This window comes from Octopus sinensis, linkage group LG1, assembly GCF_006345805.1.
Source record: "Octopus sinensis linkage group LG1, ASM634580v1, whole genome shotgun sequence".
Taxonomy (NCBI): Eukaryota; Metazoa; Mollusca; class Cephalopoda; order Octopoda; family Octopodidae; genus Octopus; species Octopus sinensis.
The window spans coordinates 20809535-20826375 of NC_042997.1; positions in this window are offsets into that span (position 1 = coordinate 20809535).

Here is a 16841-nt window from a genome sequence, read left to right on the forward strand (position 1 = left end):
TCCTTAAATATTGTTGACCTTTTGTTGCAGAGGGGACTATGACTGCAAGGGACTGGCCAGATCCTTTGTTTCTTACTCTTCTGGGACTATACATAAAAAGGATTTCTACTGTAAGAAAGATATATACAAGATGGCAGTGATTTTGATAACTGACCAAGAAGAGAACAGAATGGGCAATGATGAAAACAGCAGGAAGGAGGATGTGGTTAGAAATCCTCTTTATCACTTCATTAACTAAAAAAGATTTTCTCTTTACTCATCAGCAAAACTACCAGCAGCAATGCTACTGCTGCACTTAATATATATATATATATGATACAGATAAGGTAATAATTTTATTCTCAAATGTAGGCTAATGCTAATAATATTGCATGGATAGGACAAACTAAGTTGAGAATAAAATCATTTCCTTATCTGTATTTTTCTATACATCTCAATGCTTCTAAAGCAAACTTTATTTGTTGACTTTCAACGTAAGTTGAATTTAATATATAAGTAAAGACCAACACTGGGAAACTGACATCTAGATTGTTGTCAGGTGCCCACAACATTCTACCAGTTTTGCAATGGGAACAGTAGAACAACATTAACTTTCTGCAGAGCGCAGATATTGAGAAAAAGTGATGAAGTTTTTAAGAAAAAAATAGGAATTTCTAGCATCAGTGGGCTGATCAGTCCAAGAAGACTTTCAGCTTTGGATCTATGGATATACTGGTAGCAATTCCTGGTTTGGTAGTGCTGTTTGTGGTAAAAATACCATTGCTGGTCTGAAATAAACTCTAGAGAAACATGTGTAAATGGGTTACCATAGTTGCCTGTTTTCTTAGATTATATATTATTTAAATATATCTGTTTGCTTTGTATAATCATATATTTATTTTGTTTAGACTCATCCCTTCTTTTTATATAATCTTATCTTATTTATTACCATGTAATTTTGAAACACCTTCATATTTTTATTGTGTAAATGAATGGCCCCTGGTGACAATAATAAAGAAACAATTATTACTATCATGTTAAATTTTTCATAGTTTTATTTTAAACTTCTCCAAATTAAGTAACAGCTGTAGAAATTTCTGTGTCTATAGAAAACAATAAGCTATAAATTTATACACATAATATAAATCATAAATTCAAATGTTTAAGTGAGAAAGCTTATCCAATTATATTTGTACATTTATATGATATGAAATAAACTATTAAACATATATACTCATTAATATGAAGAAAACACATTTACATATGGGTATGAGCATATATATTTTAAAATTTGTTTGTATATATATATATGTGTGTGTGTGTGTGTATGTATATATATATATATATATATATATATACATACATATATATATATACATACATACACATGCACACACACACACATATATATATATATGTACACAGTGAGAGAAAGAGAGAGAGAGATAAACAGAGGAAGATATACATACATGTATATGCTTGTATATATACGTATGCATTTATATATATGATATATAAGTGTGTGTCTGTGTGTATGCATACACACAGACACACACTTATATATCATATATATAAATAAATATATGTAAATACACACATACACACATACACACACACACATACGTGTATTAATATATGGGTATATGAAACACATATAATCTTTTTCCTTAAAAAGAAATATATAAATTTTATTTCCAGAATCGTATTATGAATTATTTAAAAAAAACAGATTTTGAATATGAATATATTTTATAGGAATTTATTTGTAAATTCTATGGTTTGAAATATTCTAATTTTATTTCTTCTAGAATATTTTCTAATTTCCGTTTTAAACTAAGTTTCTTTAATCTGTAGACATTAAATAATCTTTTTCTTTTTATTTCATTGAAAAATGTTTCAGATTTGTCTATTGAACCATCAAGGAATTCAAAAGGTGATGCCGACTTTTGCTATCATCAATAGTGTAGTGTTAAGTTTTGATTTATAGACAACACACTACTTCCAACAGACTACTTACCAATGCACGCAAATGGTTTCAAAATGAATAATGAGGTTATGATTTAAAAACTAGAGTTTAACTTTTTTTCATATCCTATATGATGAAGAATTTCATATTTTCCGTTGTTGGGGTATATATATATATATATAATATATATATATACATACACATATAAATATACATACATATATATATATATATACATATATATACACACACATATATATATATATATACATATATATACACACACCACATATATATATATATACATATATACATATACATATATATATACATACATATATATATATACATATATATATATACACAGACATATATACGTAGATATATTACATATGTATATAACATAAACATATTGATATTACACACACACATTATACACATATATACAAGCATAAAAATAAAAAGATGTGTGTGTGTGTGATTGTGTGTGTGTGTGTGTATGAATAGTGAAAAAAGTGAAAAACTTAATTTAGTAATTCATATTTAGATTCCATCTATACATTTTTTTTACATATATGTTTATACCTGTCAAAACAAAACTTGCATTGTCGTCTATGTTATGTAACTTGCCTGTTTAACTAGTAGAGTACAATAATATAAATACTGAAAAGAAATAAATAGTTTGAGTTGATTCTCTTCTCTATATCCTTCTCTTATTTTCATATCAAACAACTCTTGAAGGTAGTGCCCCAGCAGGACTTCAGACCAATTATTGAAACCAGTAAAAATAAATTTAAAAAATAAGGAAATTAAAGTAAAAAATGAAATGAGTTTCTGTTTGTTTATTAGACAATAGAATTTGAATAAAGGCTGTAATCTAAAAAGCTAATGTATGTAGTTAATTATTTATATAATTTTATTTTTTACGTATTTATTAATAACTCAACTCACTAGACTTCAATTATGTAGATAATGACTTATTTTTTAATATACCTGCTCCCACCAATAAATAACATTTGACAACATTATTCATAGCAGTTGAAGTTTTCCAGTAACACTACATACATAACATATGATATTTCAAACTGTTTCTCAGACTGATTTGTTTCCTCACTGCAATAAAAATTCTTAAGCCCTGATTAGTTGCTTTCAATAAAGCTCAAGTTAGACCCATAACTGTTCCACCATAGCTATTCATAGAAACATCATGGCCCAAATTCAAAAGAATGCTCTTTGAGTAATTAGCAAAGACATGACAATTTCTGGTCTCACAGATATGTTTCCTAACCATATTTATTACTTATGATCCGAACTGGCTTGTCATACCCCATTCTCCTCTCATTATGCTCACCACCAGGCTCTAGATATGGACATATGGGTGTTCTAACTGAACATTAATTGTAACAATAGTCTTAGAGGATTTGTGAACATCATGAGAAGTGCTTTGTCTCTCTCCTAACTAAATGAGCCTCTGTGTATCACACATTTGATACCAGGATATTTCTGAGCTCATGCTAGATTATTTATCTGTGATTATTAACGATTAATTCACAAGGCTTTATTAATGATTCGCTTAACAAAAAATATCTTAATATTGAATGTAGATAACAAAGCAATTATTCAAAAATGGGTAAAGATAACCTTTCTATGAACAAAGTAGTCTCTTGAAGTTTCTGTTCCTACTGGTACAAACAGCCTCTCCTCAAATCACATCTTGTCGCCATAAAGAAGCAATGATGTATAAGTTAATGTAGTCACTGGCATACAAAACATGAATGATCATGGCTGGAAAACCTTTGATCAGGGAGTCTATTTGAACCGGCTTGTCCTGGGGGTTGAACGACTTCTAATAAGTTTTGATTAATCTAAAGAACACAAAGAATAACATAATATTGGTATTATATACATAACTTTTAATTAATGATAAATGACAAATACTTATCATTGTGTCTTTACAAGGACTTTTAAGATGTATGCAAATATTGTAGAATTAAGAATTCAAATCTAATCAAAACTTTGTCTTGAGAAAATTTAAAACAATATCTTAGCAACCAGCTCTAGTTTAGTAATATATATGCAGTATAAAAGAATGTAATAAACATTCTCTAAAGACCAGTCTGACCTGTTTCAATGATTATTCTGTGACTTAATATTCACAGAGAACCAGACTGAGAACTTATAATTTAGGTTAAATACTTAATAAGAAAACAATAGAGTGATATAAAAAAAAAGGTATTAATAGTGTGTCAAGAAATGTAAGTAGGTGGTATTACCTTTAATTACTTCTTTCAGTATTTTAGTATCTAACTTATTCTTGCTATTAAAAAAAACCTTTACACTTTTGTTTTGTTATATTTTACCTTGATTTTTTATAATCTATGTAAAATATTTATGTTTGTATCATCTTAGAGTGCATTAATCTTAATCGTTTACAGTTTCATTTAATGCTCATGCTCTGTCTGTTACATTCGCCGATTAAATATATTTTTGCATTTTGCAGATATTCTTTAGAATAATTATCAACATTGTTACAATCATCTTCATTAACATTGATGAGCTTGACAATAATAATGATAGTTTTCACCAACAATACCAACATTATTATTGTCATAATTTTCCATATTGTTACCATTGTAGTTTTCACAATAACAATCAACAACAAGATAGTTGTTGTTATCATCATCATCATCATTTGTTATTTTTCAATTCTGTGTTCTAATCATCATCATCATTACTATAATAGTTGTAGATACCTTCTTCTTTTTCATTCTTGACTTCCTCTTCCCACTCCACACCTTCATCGTTGTTCTCATCATCACATCATCATCATCATCTTCACCACCACACCCCACTACACCACATCACACCACACCACCACCACCACCACTACTGCTGCATCCACCTCTGTCCCCACTGCTGCTGCCACTACCACCACCACAATCACCATCATCATCACGATCATCATTATCATCATCATCATTATCATCATCATCATCATCATAATCACATGACCACTTCAATTTTTTTTTTAATTCACATAAAAGAAGTTCATTAAAATTACTTGTCCTGATTAAGATAATGAGATCTCAAACAAAGTATCAAAAATCTCATGAATCGTTCTCCTTGAGAGATTAGTTTTGATTTAATGCACTTTGAGTTCAAAACTGGACAGGCCGGTAACTAATAAAAAGACAGTTCAAGCTAAAAAGGCCAGATGTCATAGTATCTGAAATGAAATCTGTTAATTTTCTATGAAGCTAGTTTAAAATGGCTTCACTTCAAACAAAGGTTAAATGCTGGTGAAGAGAAAATCTGAACCTGAAGGTCATACATTTAGTAAGACTGTTTGATGAGAGAGAGAGAGAGAGAGAGAGAGAGAGAAGAGAGAGAGAGAGGGGGGAGAGGGAGAGGAGGAAAGAGCATGCTCACAATGGAAAATTCTATAACTGTTTCTTCAGACTCTCACAGAATTAACAGTTACTTACATGGCCATAATGATGATTATGATGTTGATCATCATGATAAAGATCGCAGCAATGATGATAACAATGAGTATAATGATGATTTGGATGATGATAATAAAAATGATAAGGATAATGGTGACAAAAATGATAATGATAATGATTGAGAAAAGCTAGAAAATATTCATTATATTATTGATTTCTTCTATAGACACAACATCTCACTCAGATTTATATGGATAGGGAAAGTGAGATTGTCTGTTTGGAATATTCTTAAGTGTATTAGCAATACGAAGGAAATAAAATAGTTTCAACAGACTTAAATATAGATTGCAAACTCAGTTAAAAAAAGATACCGTTCATAGGGCTTTTTTTAAAAATAATACCGAGAAATCTCATCAACCGATTATATAAATGCATCAGCAAGGACTTTGTCTTACTGCAATATATCAGAAGGAAGCCAACTATACGAAGCCCATTCTTTCTCAAGTTATATTAGAAAGACAAGGTGAACTTAGCTCTTTAAGCAAAAAGAAGATTATCGTTAGATTTCAGCATAGTTCTTGAAAATTTAAAAGTTATGTGTTTATTATAGCTCAATGATGAATTATTAAAATTATGTTAACTACTAACAAAAACTGTTGTAGTTTCACACCCTGTAAAGTTGGTTAGTTATGGCCCCTTATTCTTAAGAAAAACTAAAACAAGCAACTATTTTAATAAAAAGAGAGACAGAGAGAATCATGATCACTACAATATTTGTTTCTAACACTGCAACAAAGCTAGAAATGCAGGGAGGGAATTAGATGATTTATTCAACAGCAGCATATGACTTGAAGGTACTAAATATCACTGACATGAGAAGGATGAAAGGCAAAGTTGATCCTAGCAGGATTTGAACTCAGAATGTGAGGAACTCTAACCAAATACTGCAAAGCCTTTTTTTTTTTTTTAACTTTCTAAACATTCAGCCAATCCACTCAACTTGACTACTGTAATAACAAATTACTACATAGATACAAAGCTACCAATTTCAGGGTGATTGGTATTGTATTTTATTGAACTTCAGGAGGATGAAAGGCAAAGTTGATCCCAGCAGGATTTGAACTCAGAATGTAAGGAACTCTAACCAAATACTGCAAAGCCTTTTTTTTTTTTAACATTCTAAACATTCAGCCAATCCACTCAACTTGACAGCTGTAATAACAAATTACTACATAGATACAAAGCCACCAATTTCAGGGTGATTGGTACTGTATTTTATTGAACCTCAGGAGGATGAAAGGCAAAGTTGAGCTCAACCAGACTTGAAGTCAAGATTTAATCAGTTACAAGTAAATACAGCAATGTATTCTTTCTAATGCTGTAATGGTCTACCAGTCCACCAAGCCTGATGACTGTAAGAAGGATTTCTAACATAGGCATAAGATATCATATTTAAAGGAAGCAAGAGATTGATTTTATTGACTACAGTACTTCATTGGTTTTTATTTATGAAGCTGAAATGATGATTTGCAGAGCCAACTCAGGTAAAATTTGAACTTGGAATGTAAAGAGATGGAAGTAAATATCACGTTGCATTTTGAGCCAATCCATCACCCCATGACAACTCTAATAAGGATTGTTTCTTTTGACAAAGTTTAAGGCCAACTTTTACATGGTAGGATTTACAGCTGATTGAATTAAAGTAAATTGAGGAATGTTTGAAGGCTCTTGGGAATAGGAAGTTCGCTAGCGGTCTCCAGCTGCAAGTATATCCCTGTTGGGAGAACGTCTTGTTTGCCGTAGATTTTCCACAGATGCAGGGACAGGCCGGGTTGAAGCCACTGGTTGCCGGATCAGATGCTTCTGTTCATCAGAGCCCCATTAGCCAGGTGCGGCCCTGATACTGCTGGGTGTCAGAACAATCCACCTTGGGTGGCCCTACCAGAAACTGAAGTCTCCAACGGCATAGCTCTGACACTCCCGTTTCACCTCCTTACCATGGTGAGGAGGGGTTGGACTTTAGAGGGGCGTTTGTGAGAGATGCAGCATTGAGGATGAATGAAGCCAGCTCAACACACCCCGGGTGAATGTTGTCTCAAGACAAGACAAGAAGAAGAATTAAAGTAATACATTATAGATATCTATTTTATTAACCCCTGCAAGATGGATATGCAATTTGATTCTTTAACTTTTGAAAAGTCAAATTTGAAGTAGATCATTTGAAATTAACATGAATATCTATATATGAAGCATATACAATTAGGCTCTAAGAGCATCTCTTGATGATTTCCTCTTAATGTAGATTATCTACTGGAAGGTAGCCAGATGGAATTTATAGGGGATAATCATAGGAGAATAAACTTCTTTTTGAACTTTACAACACTCTTCAGTTATATAATCCTTCTGTTTACCAAACAATGGACATTCTTTTATAGAACTTCTTGCAGTGAGATATTTGAGCATTAAGCATATTGGCTACGTGTACAGTCTTCTCTAGAAATAAGATTTTGCTGTTTAGTTGGCAGAGTCAGAGTCCTCATTGACCTGTATAACAGTACTCATGGACATTGTATTTTGCATCAACCCCCTCTTTATTTTCTCTTTCTTCCTTTTTCTCTTTCTTTCTCTTCTTCCTTCTCTCTTCCTCATCCCCCTCTTGCTCTCTGTCTTTCTAAGTCCATTCAGCTCTGTGGCAACTATTTTTATCCAGCCAAGGACAAACTGCTATACAATTCATTTATCTTTAAGAAGAAAGCACTTGGTAGTTCCCATGCCTTGTTGTGTACTGAGAAAGCATTAGGTTGATAAATGGATTATTTGAATGATTCAATCTATATGGCAATTTCTTAAAAACATTATTATATACTTATTTATTCTATCATAGCCTTGTACTAAATTTAACACGATGTTCATTAAATTAACTCAGTTCTCACACCATGCAAAGAACAATATTGAATCAGAAGCAAATGGTTTGTGAATGAAAGTTGAACAGATATAAGAGCAGAAAACATTGAAGCACTTTGCTCACTCCTCTCAACATATATTGACAAATTATTCAATTTCTGGTTTAGGCATTTAACAAACACACTTAAAATACTTATAGATGCATGACTTTATGGTTAAGAAGGTTGCTTCCTGGCTGCTTGGTTTCCAGCTCAATCACACTGCGTAACACCTTGGGCAAGTGTCTTTTCTCATAATTCTGAAACAACCAAAGATTTATGAGTAGATTTGATAGATAGAAATTAAAAGAAGCTTATTGTGTGTGTTTGTGTGTGTGTGTGTGCTTGTGTGTATGTGTGAGTGTGTGTTTGTTTGCTTATGTGTGTACACATGTGTGTATGTGTGTGAGTGTAGACACACACACACACACATATATATAGACATACATCATCATCGTTTAACGTCCATTTTCAGTGCTAGCACAGGTTGGATGGTTTGACCGGGATCTGGGAAGCCAGGAGGCTGCACCAGGCTCCAGTCTTATTTGGCAGTGTTTCTACAGCTGGATGCCCTTCCTAACGCCAACAACTCTGTGAGTGTAGTGGGTACTTTTTACGTGCCACTGGCACAGGTGCCAGGGGAGGCTGGCAGTGGCCACAATCGGTTGGTGCTTTTTACGTGCCGCCGGCACAGGTATGTAAATATGAATGCACATATGTGTGTGCATGCATGTGTGTATATGAGTGTGTGCATGTTTGTATCTCCGTGTTGTGATAGTTGTAAATGTTAGTTAATGTCTTACAAACAATGTCATTCATTCCCAATATTCTGTGAGACCATGCCTGGCATGGGGAAATATTACTTTGCTTGGAAATAGGTAAAAATTGCTAACAGGAAAAGCATCTGGCTGCAAAAAATCTGCCTCAGTAAACTCCATCTGATTTATGCAGGCATGAAAAAGTAGGTCTTAAAATGCTGGTGGCACCAATAGCAGTGGTTGTGGTGGTGCCAGTGGTAGTGGTTGGTGTTGATGATAGTGGTGCCATCATTAGAGAATCCGAAACAGCCCTTTCTGCTTATCAACTCACATTTATAGACTCTCAACGTTCTCACTATGTGTCTGTATGTTCATGTGTTTGTGTGCATTCTAATAAACAATATAAAGCACCATCACAGGAATGTTGATAACAACAATGATAATTATTACATCTGGAATTTAGAAAAGAATTGCTGTGCAGGTGGCACATAAAAAACACCATTTGAGCGTGACCATTGCCGGTACTGCCTGACTGACCCTCATGCCGGTGGCATGTAAAAGCACCCACTACACTCTTGGAGTGGTTGGTGTTAGGAAGGGCATCCAGCTGTAGAAACTCTGCCAGATCAGATTGGAGTCTGGTGCAGCCATCTGGTTCACCAGACTTCAGTCAAATCGTCCAACCAATGCTAGCATGGAAAGTGGACATTAAACGATGCCGACTAACTACATTAGCAGAGTGCATGTTAGCCAGTACCTTTATTTGCCTGAAAGTCTTAGCTTTTCCATATTGTCACTTAGACATTTACTAACATAAATATGTGTGCAAATTATTATTGGTATAATTCTGAATTTACCAGGGTGGACGAGCTGCAAGTTTTTAAGCTATTGTCCATATATGCTCTCCTTCTTGCTAAACAGTACAACTCTACAATATTTTTCTTTTATGTCCCAAATATCTATATCAGGCATATTATGTTTACATTTGGTATAAGTTTTGATGAGAATGTTTCAATAATATCCCCTGTCCTGATATGTATAAATTCAATAACAAAGGCATTGTTTATATTTATCCCAGGGCTGTTTTACTTCAGATGTCATTGTATATTGTTTCCACAATAACATCATATCACTGTGGGCAACAGTACGTCGATGACAGCTGCTAATTACATGTGGTGTATCCTGCACAGAAGAATGACATAATGGACATTTATAGTTGCATCTTGGAAGTCTAAGGGCATTCTTGTCATGATTGTTCATTAATATTAGATATTTTGTAGGCATTTCTTGTTCTTGGACTCCAAAAGCATAACCTACGAGAGGTGTCATATGTAATAGTATCAAATCCAAGAGATGCTACACTTCAATGTTACTGTATTTCTCAAGTTTACAGGAAATAACACATGCATTACATTTTTGAGGTTTGTAAAATGTTTTTTTTTTCAGTCTCTAGTGACATGTGCTAGTCCTGCATTTCTAGGTTCTCAAAGGAGGTCATCAGAAAGAGCAGGCTTCTTGGGGAGTTCATTGCCGACCTATAAGATGTTATTCATTACACTTTTGGGCACTTGGCTGTTATATCTATTTTTATTGCACTTGTTTAATAGATACAGTGAATGAAACCATAAAGCACTCAAAGCCTGTTTGCACTAGCCTTAAAATTTTTCTTCCCTTTCCTTTATAGATAGAGTCTGTTAATATCGCTGTTTCTATGGAAGTTGGTAACTGATTTTAGGATGTTGTGGACTTAAATACTTATTGAGCAGATTTCCTCTACAAACCAGTCAAAAATCCTAAATGTTGATATCAGTATTGGTACTGAAAATACATTTTGAGATCTTGTCTTGTTGTAGGAGAAAAACTCTGACTGCCGTATCATTTTAAGTCTGATATAATATTCATTGGCTTCATCATCATCATCATCGTTTAACGTCCGCTTTCCATACTAGCGTGGGTTGGACAATTTGACTGAGGTCTGGCGAACCAGATGGCTACACAAGACTCCAATCTGATCTGGCAGAGTTTCTACAGCTGGATGCCCTTCTTGACGCCAACCACTCCGAGAATGTAGTGGGTACTTTTACGTGCCACCGGCATGAGGGGCAGTCAGGTGGTACTGGCAATGGCCACGCTCAAATGGTGCTTTTTATGTGCTACCTGCACAGGAACCAGTCCAGTAGCACTGGCAACAACCTTGCTGAAATGTTTTTTCACGTGCCACCAGCACAAGTGCTAGTAAGGCAACGCAGGTAATGATCACACTCGATTGGTGCTTTTTACATGCCACCGGCACAGAAGCCAGTTTGTTGCTCTGGTAACGATCCCACTCATATGGTACTCTTAGTGCTCCACTAGCACAGATGCCAGTCATCAAATTTGATTTCGATTTCTCTATCTTTATTCAATGCACATTTGTAGGATGTATCTTCACCAATACCTAGGTATCTGTAGCACTCATCATGTGGGGCAAGGAAGAGTGAGAAAGACCATAAATGTAAAGATTTTTGAGTTTGCAGAATAGTATCTTTGTGTTTAATTGTGACATACAAACATATCTTCTCACCAAATTATGTACATATACTTAGATCTACCTACCCACCCACCATCCTTGGTAAAAGTAGCTACTATCTACTCCTTGAAGATGACGTGGATATCTGAAAGAGTCTATTTTGTATGCGCTCTTAGTAGTTATTATTCTCATGCTCCTGCCACATGTAAAGTTTTTCATCTCTTTTAGTCATCCTATGATTCCACTGCACCTCTCTTTTCAACACCTAAAGCTTGGTCTTTTCCTTGATGGTAGCAGAGTCCTGGGTTCTCTCCTACCAACTTTAGTTTTTGCTAAGTTTATTTCAAGGCATCTCACTTCTAGATTTTTGCTCTTATATCTGGAATTTCATTTTTAATTTTACTGCAGATTCAGTCATTCCATTTCTATCATCTCACATTTACTTTCCTCTCCCAGCTATATTGAGTCTTCTTATTTCATTGCTGTCTTTTTTTATTCACTTTTCTATTCACAAAGCTTTGAGTGAATGATTGTATTATAGAGTAGTGAGGTCTCCCTAATCTTAGAAAGACCAATTAACTTTCTGTAGAATGGTTTGTCAATGAGAAATGTAGGCTCAAGACGAGCCTTTTAGTTTTGTTGAAGACATGGCAACCTCACACATGTAGGTGCCACAATAAAATGTCCCTAGTATAATGTGTAAAATCAAGGATTGGGTGAGTGAATTCTTCATAATGTTCAGAGCATGACAACCTTACTAGTACTGTTGCTACAATAAAATACACCCAGTACCCTCTCTTTAAAGTGACTGTTGTATTTTGAAAGGCCTCAAACAGTAGAAACCAAGCCAAAAATAAATAGAACATTCACACGAAACATGACACCTGACACTTTTAGGAGAATAGTGACCTCAAATAAAACTGATTTGGAGTGTGATGACTGGTCAAATGTCCATGCTTGTATGGAAAGTGAGCATGAAATGATAATACTGAGGAGGAGCAGGGGATGATTATGTCTTTGATTTCAGTTCATAGCTAATATTGTTTAATTCTAGATGTACACATAAAAATGACATCAACTCCCAAAGTAAGAAAGGTGGTAGGTTTTAACAACCAATATAGTTTTCAAAGATATTCTCTCAAAACGTTGGTAGACAGAAACTGAAAGAAGCCTGTCATGTGTGTGTGTGTGTGTGTGTGTGTGTTGAGCCCCACCACTACTTGAAAATTGGTGTTGGAGAGTCTATGTCCCAGTAACTTAGTGGTTTGACAAAAGAGACCTATGGAATAAGTGCCAGGCTTTACACAAAAAATTAAGTTCTGGGTTTCATTTATTTGACTAAAATTCTTCAAGACAATGCCCCAGCTTGGCAACAGTCTAATGACTGAAACAAATAAAAGATGTTGTTTCCAAAATAATAATTTGATTCCATGACCGTTGTTATGTAAGTAACCTGCCATACTACAATGCTTAATAGTAGCCATGTAATCAATTACCGAACATAAATGGACAACAGCAAACTCTTCCATTAGTGATGAGTTGGGTTCTTTAATCATGTTTCTAAAGAATTTTCAGCAGAGATATTAGAATGCATACTTATAATAAAGGAACGCAAAATATAAAATCTGAGGGAATCAGATCATGAAGAAGAGAGGGACATAAATATTTGGTTATGTTGCAGGAGATAGAGTGAAACAGAACAAAATGGCAATATTTGGAATGAATTTAATATGAGAATCAGAAAGAAACAGAATAAAGTGGAAGATAGCCTTTAATTATAGGGATCAAAATGAGGACCATACCAATTCTGAAATATTCTGTAGCTGTTTTACAAAGGATGGAAAAAATGAACTGAGGGTAACTTAAAGAAGCATTAGAAAGTTTTTAACAATGTATGTTGCATTTAACAATGCTTTTAACAAAGCTTTTAACATTGCATATCCATGAAGCAATGCTAGCAGAGTGTATATATCAAGAAAAGAGAAAAGCAGAGGATTACTTAGTGTAACAGACACAGCACTCTTGCCAACGGTAGGACAAGAGAAATATGTTGTGTAAAGTGAAGATGTACATCCAGTGAAGTCAATGGCAAATATAGAAACATGGAAGCAGTAATGGATTATAAATAAATGACAGATGGGAAAAGGAAAGAAAAGCAGAAAAGAAAAAGTGTTATATAACGAAATGTATTAACAAATAGAAGACATAGTACAAAAAATAGAAATTTATGTAAGTAAACATAAAATTGTTCATAGCCTTACAAGAAAAAAGCAATTAGAGTAAACCTTGTTAAAGTAAAAATATAGAGTAGTCAGCAAGTCAGTGGGTGTTGGATGCTTAGTGAAGAAGAGAGAACTGTGAATTAATATAGTGTATGAATGTAACAAAATAATGCAAGAAAATATATTATGGAATACACAACAGACAAATGAGAAAATGTACAATGGAAGGTTACTAGGTGCATTAGATTCAAAGTAAATAGAGAATGGTGCCTTTACCAACTTGAAATTATTACTGATAATTATCAAGATAAAATTCTCCGGGATTTCTCATTACAAGCTGTATAACTAATAGAGGCAATGAGAACAAATATTATCATTATAAAATGAAAAGGTAAAGAAGGCAAACTTATGCATTTTGCTATAACATACAAGAGTAAAGTTGAACTAAAATAGAGGAAAACCATGAGAGAAAGGGTCAAGGACATACTGATGAAAGCTACCCTTGTTGTCATAAGACCACTGAAAAGAAGAACAACAAAACATCTCCTGAAGTTGTTGAACAGCTTCAGAAATTGAAACAGAGAGGTGCAGAAAACTCATTTCTGTTTGAGAAAAAAAAAAATTCTGAAAACCCCTGAGAGATGAGGGCACATGTCATAACATATCGAAACATTTATCCATTAATATAATCAGCGTGGAATTCTGATAAATGATGATTTATTTAGCTATTATCTAATTCTACTAAGGTAGTAAGCTGGCAGAAATGTCAGCACACCAGCTGAAATGCTTGGCAGTATTTCATCTGTCTTTATGCTCTGTGTTCAAATTCCGCCAAGGTCAACTTTGCCTTTCATTCTTTTGGGGTCGATAAATTAAATACCAGTTGTGTACTGAGGTCGATCTAATTGACTGGTCCCTTCTCCCAAAATTTCGTGCCTTGTGCCTAGAATAGGAAAGATTATCTAACTGTACTGACACTGAAAAGACAAAAAAAAAACACAATCAACCTCAGTGAGTTTAGAATTCAAAATATAAAGGATGTAACTGAATGCCACATTGTATTTAATCCATTGCTTTGTTGTTTTTATCCTTTCATCATTCCATAGATCCAGAAAAACCCTGACTGCCAAGTACAAGAGCTTGTTGTGTTCTTTGGACTTAAGGTGAATGCAGGTCCTTACCATCATTCTCTCCCATCTTTTGTCAAATTTTTTGGCACACCTCATCTATCTTCACCTTCCTCTTCAAGTAGTACTCGGCCGAAGTACTTTGTGTTGGGCCAGGCTGAAGAGGAAAGTATCTTCATTAGTTTTTCCAATCCTTTTCACTAAATACTTCTGCTGATCGTGATGGTGTTGATGTTTTGCCATCCCTGTTTCTTCAAGCAACAGAATTATTGCATAGACTCTCCTAGTGATTGCAACTGGAGATATTGGAAGCAGTGACGTTGATATCAAAGTTGCTTCTATTTTATTTGATATTTCTGAATGGTGTTTGAATCATTTAAGTCTTAATCATCTCTTTTAACTTTTGTTATCGTCTCTGACAAATTAAAATTTTGATCTTGGTATTTGTGATAACCAACAACAGATGGTAATCTAGCAGCAATATCGCTTTCATATCACACACTACCACTTTACATGCTGCTGCTGAGACCCGCTTCAGTCATGACTGACCATGGGATTGCACCTAGAAAGTTACCCTCCCGGCACAAGTCTGGGCAAGGTTGTTTATGAAAGACCAGCAGTCATCCATGCGTACTGGCCTGCCCTCTCCATGCCACCAGTGTTATCCAAGGGAAAGGCAAAGGCTGATACAGCTTGGTACCTGTGATGTCGCAATTATTTCTACAGCTGAGTGAACTGGAGCAACGTGAAATAAAGTGTCTCGCTCACGAACACAACACGCAACCTGGTCCAGGATTCGAACTCGACGCTCTAACCACTGAGCCATGCCCTTTCACTACCACTTTACATAAAGAAAACTGAACCACAGAGTCTTACACCGCTGTAGTATAACTGGGTGGGGGACACAACCCATCCTGAAAAATGCTTTTATGGGGTCAGCCCTTATGGGTCTACTGTATAAGCCTGCATTGAGTATAAATTCCCATAATAGGGGTGGGGAAAACTTAAGGGCTATCTAGGTCACCACAGACTTTAATTATGTCACTTTACTATGTGCCTTATCCCAAATCTAGATTGTGTGCCTCTTCCATTTTTTACAATAGCCTCTGTGTTTTTCTCACATTTCACTCTTCAAATTTCTCTAGCTTTCACCTTCTGTGGTTACTTAACCAGTTAGAAATCTTCTTCTAACCAAATTTTACAGCCATATAAATATACATTTCTAACCAAGATAATGTGGTCCTAGATACACGATACATTAAAAATTGCAGGATGGTAATTCCTAGAATATCTTTCATAATATATCTGCTTGTTTAGGGCCGAGCTGGAGTCAAATGATTCAGTAATGGCAGTAGATGAAAAACTAAAACCTATTCTATAGAAAGTAGTGTATGTTCAACGTGGATCCTTATCCTCCAAATTAATACCAGCAAAAATGTTAACAAAACTAAATCATCTTTCTCTGTACACATGGGCAGCATTTAAATATATTTTGCATGGCTATTGTAGCCATCAACACATGAAATAAATTGTGTTGCTACATATTTATATCTTAGAAGAAATCTCTATTGCATTTCCCTCTTTGTATGACCCATAACTTTTCTAGTAAATGATATATTGAATATAGCTAGGCCATGTGTATAGAGACTAAATGACTTGTTGAGAAAAAAATCGCTCAAGCAAAAGAAAAAAATTTCTTTTCGTTTAGCAATCCTTAGCTTCTGTAGTTTCTGAAATAATGGAGCAGATATTTAAGAAAGCAATTAATCAAGTAACTAGATGAATGTAATGAAATTGCAACACCTAATTGCTTGGTATATTATATATTGTTGTTGTTTAATACCAGGTCATCCTTGATTGAGTAAACCCTTGACTGAAGACATTTCAACAGT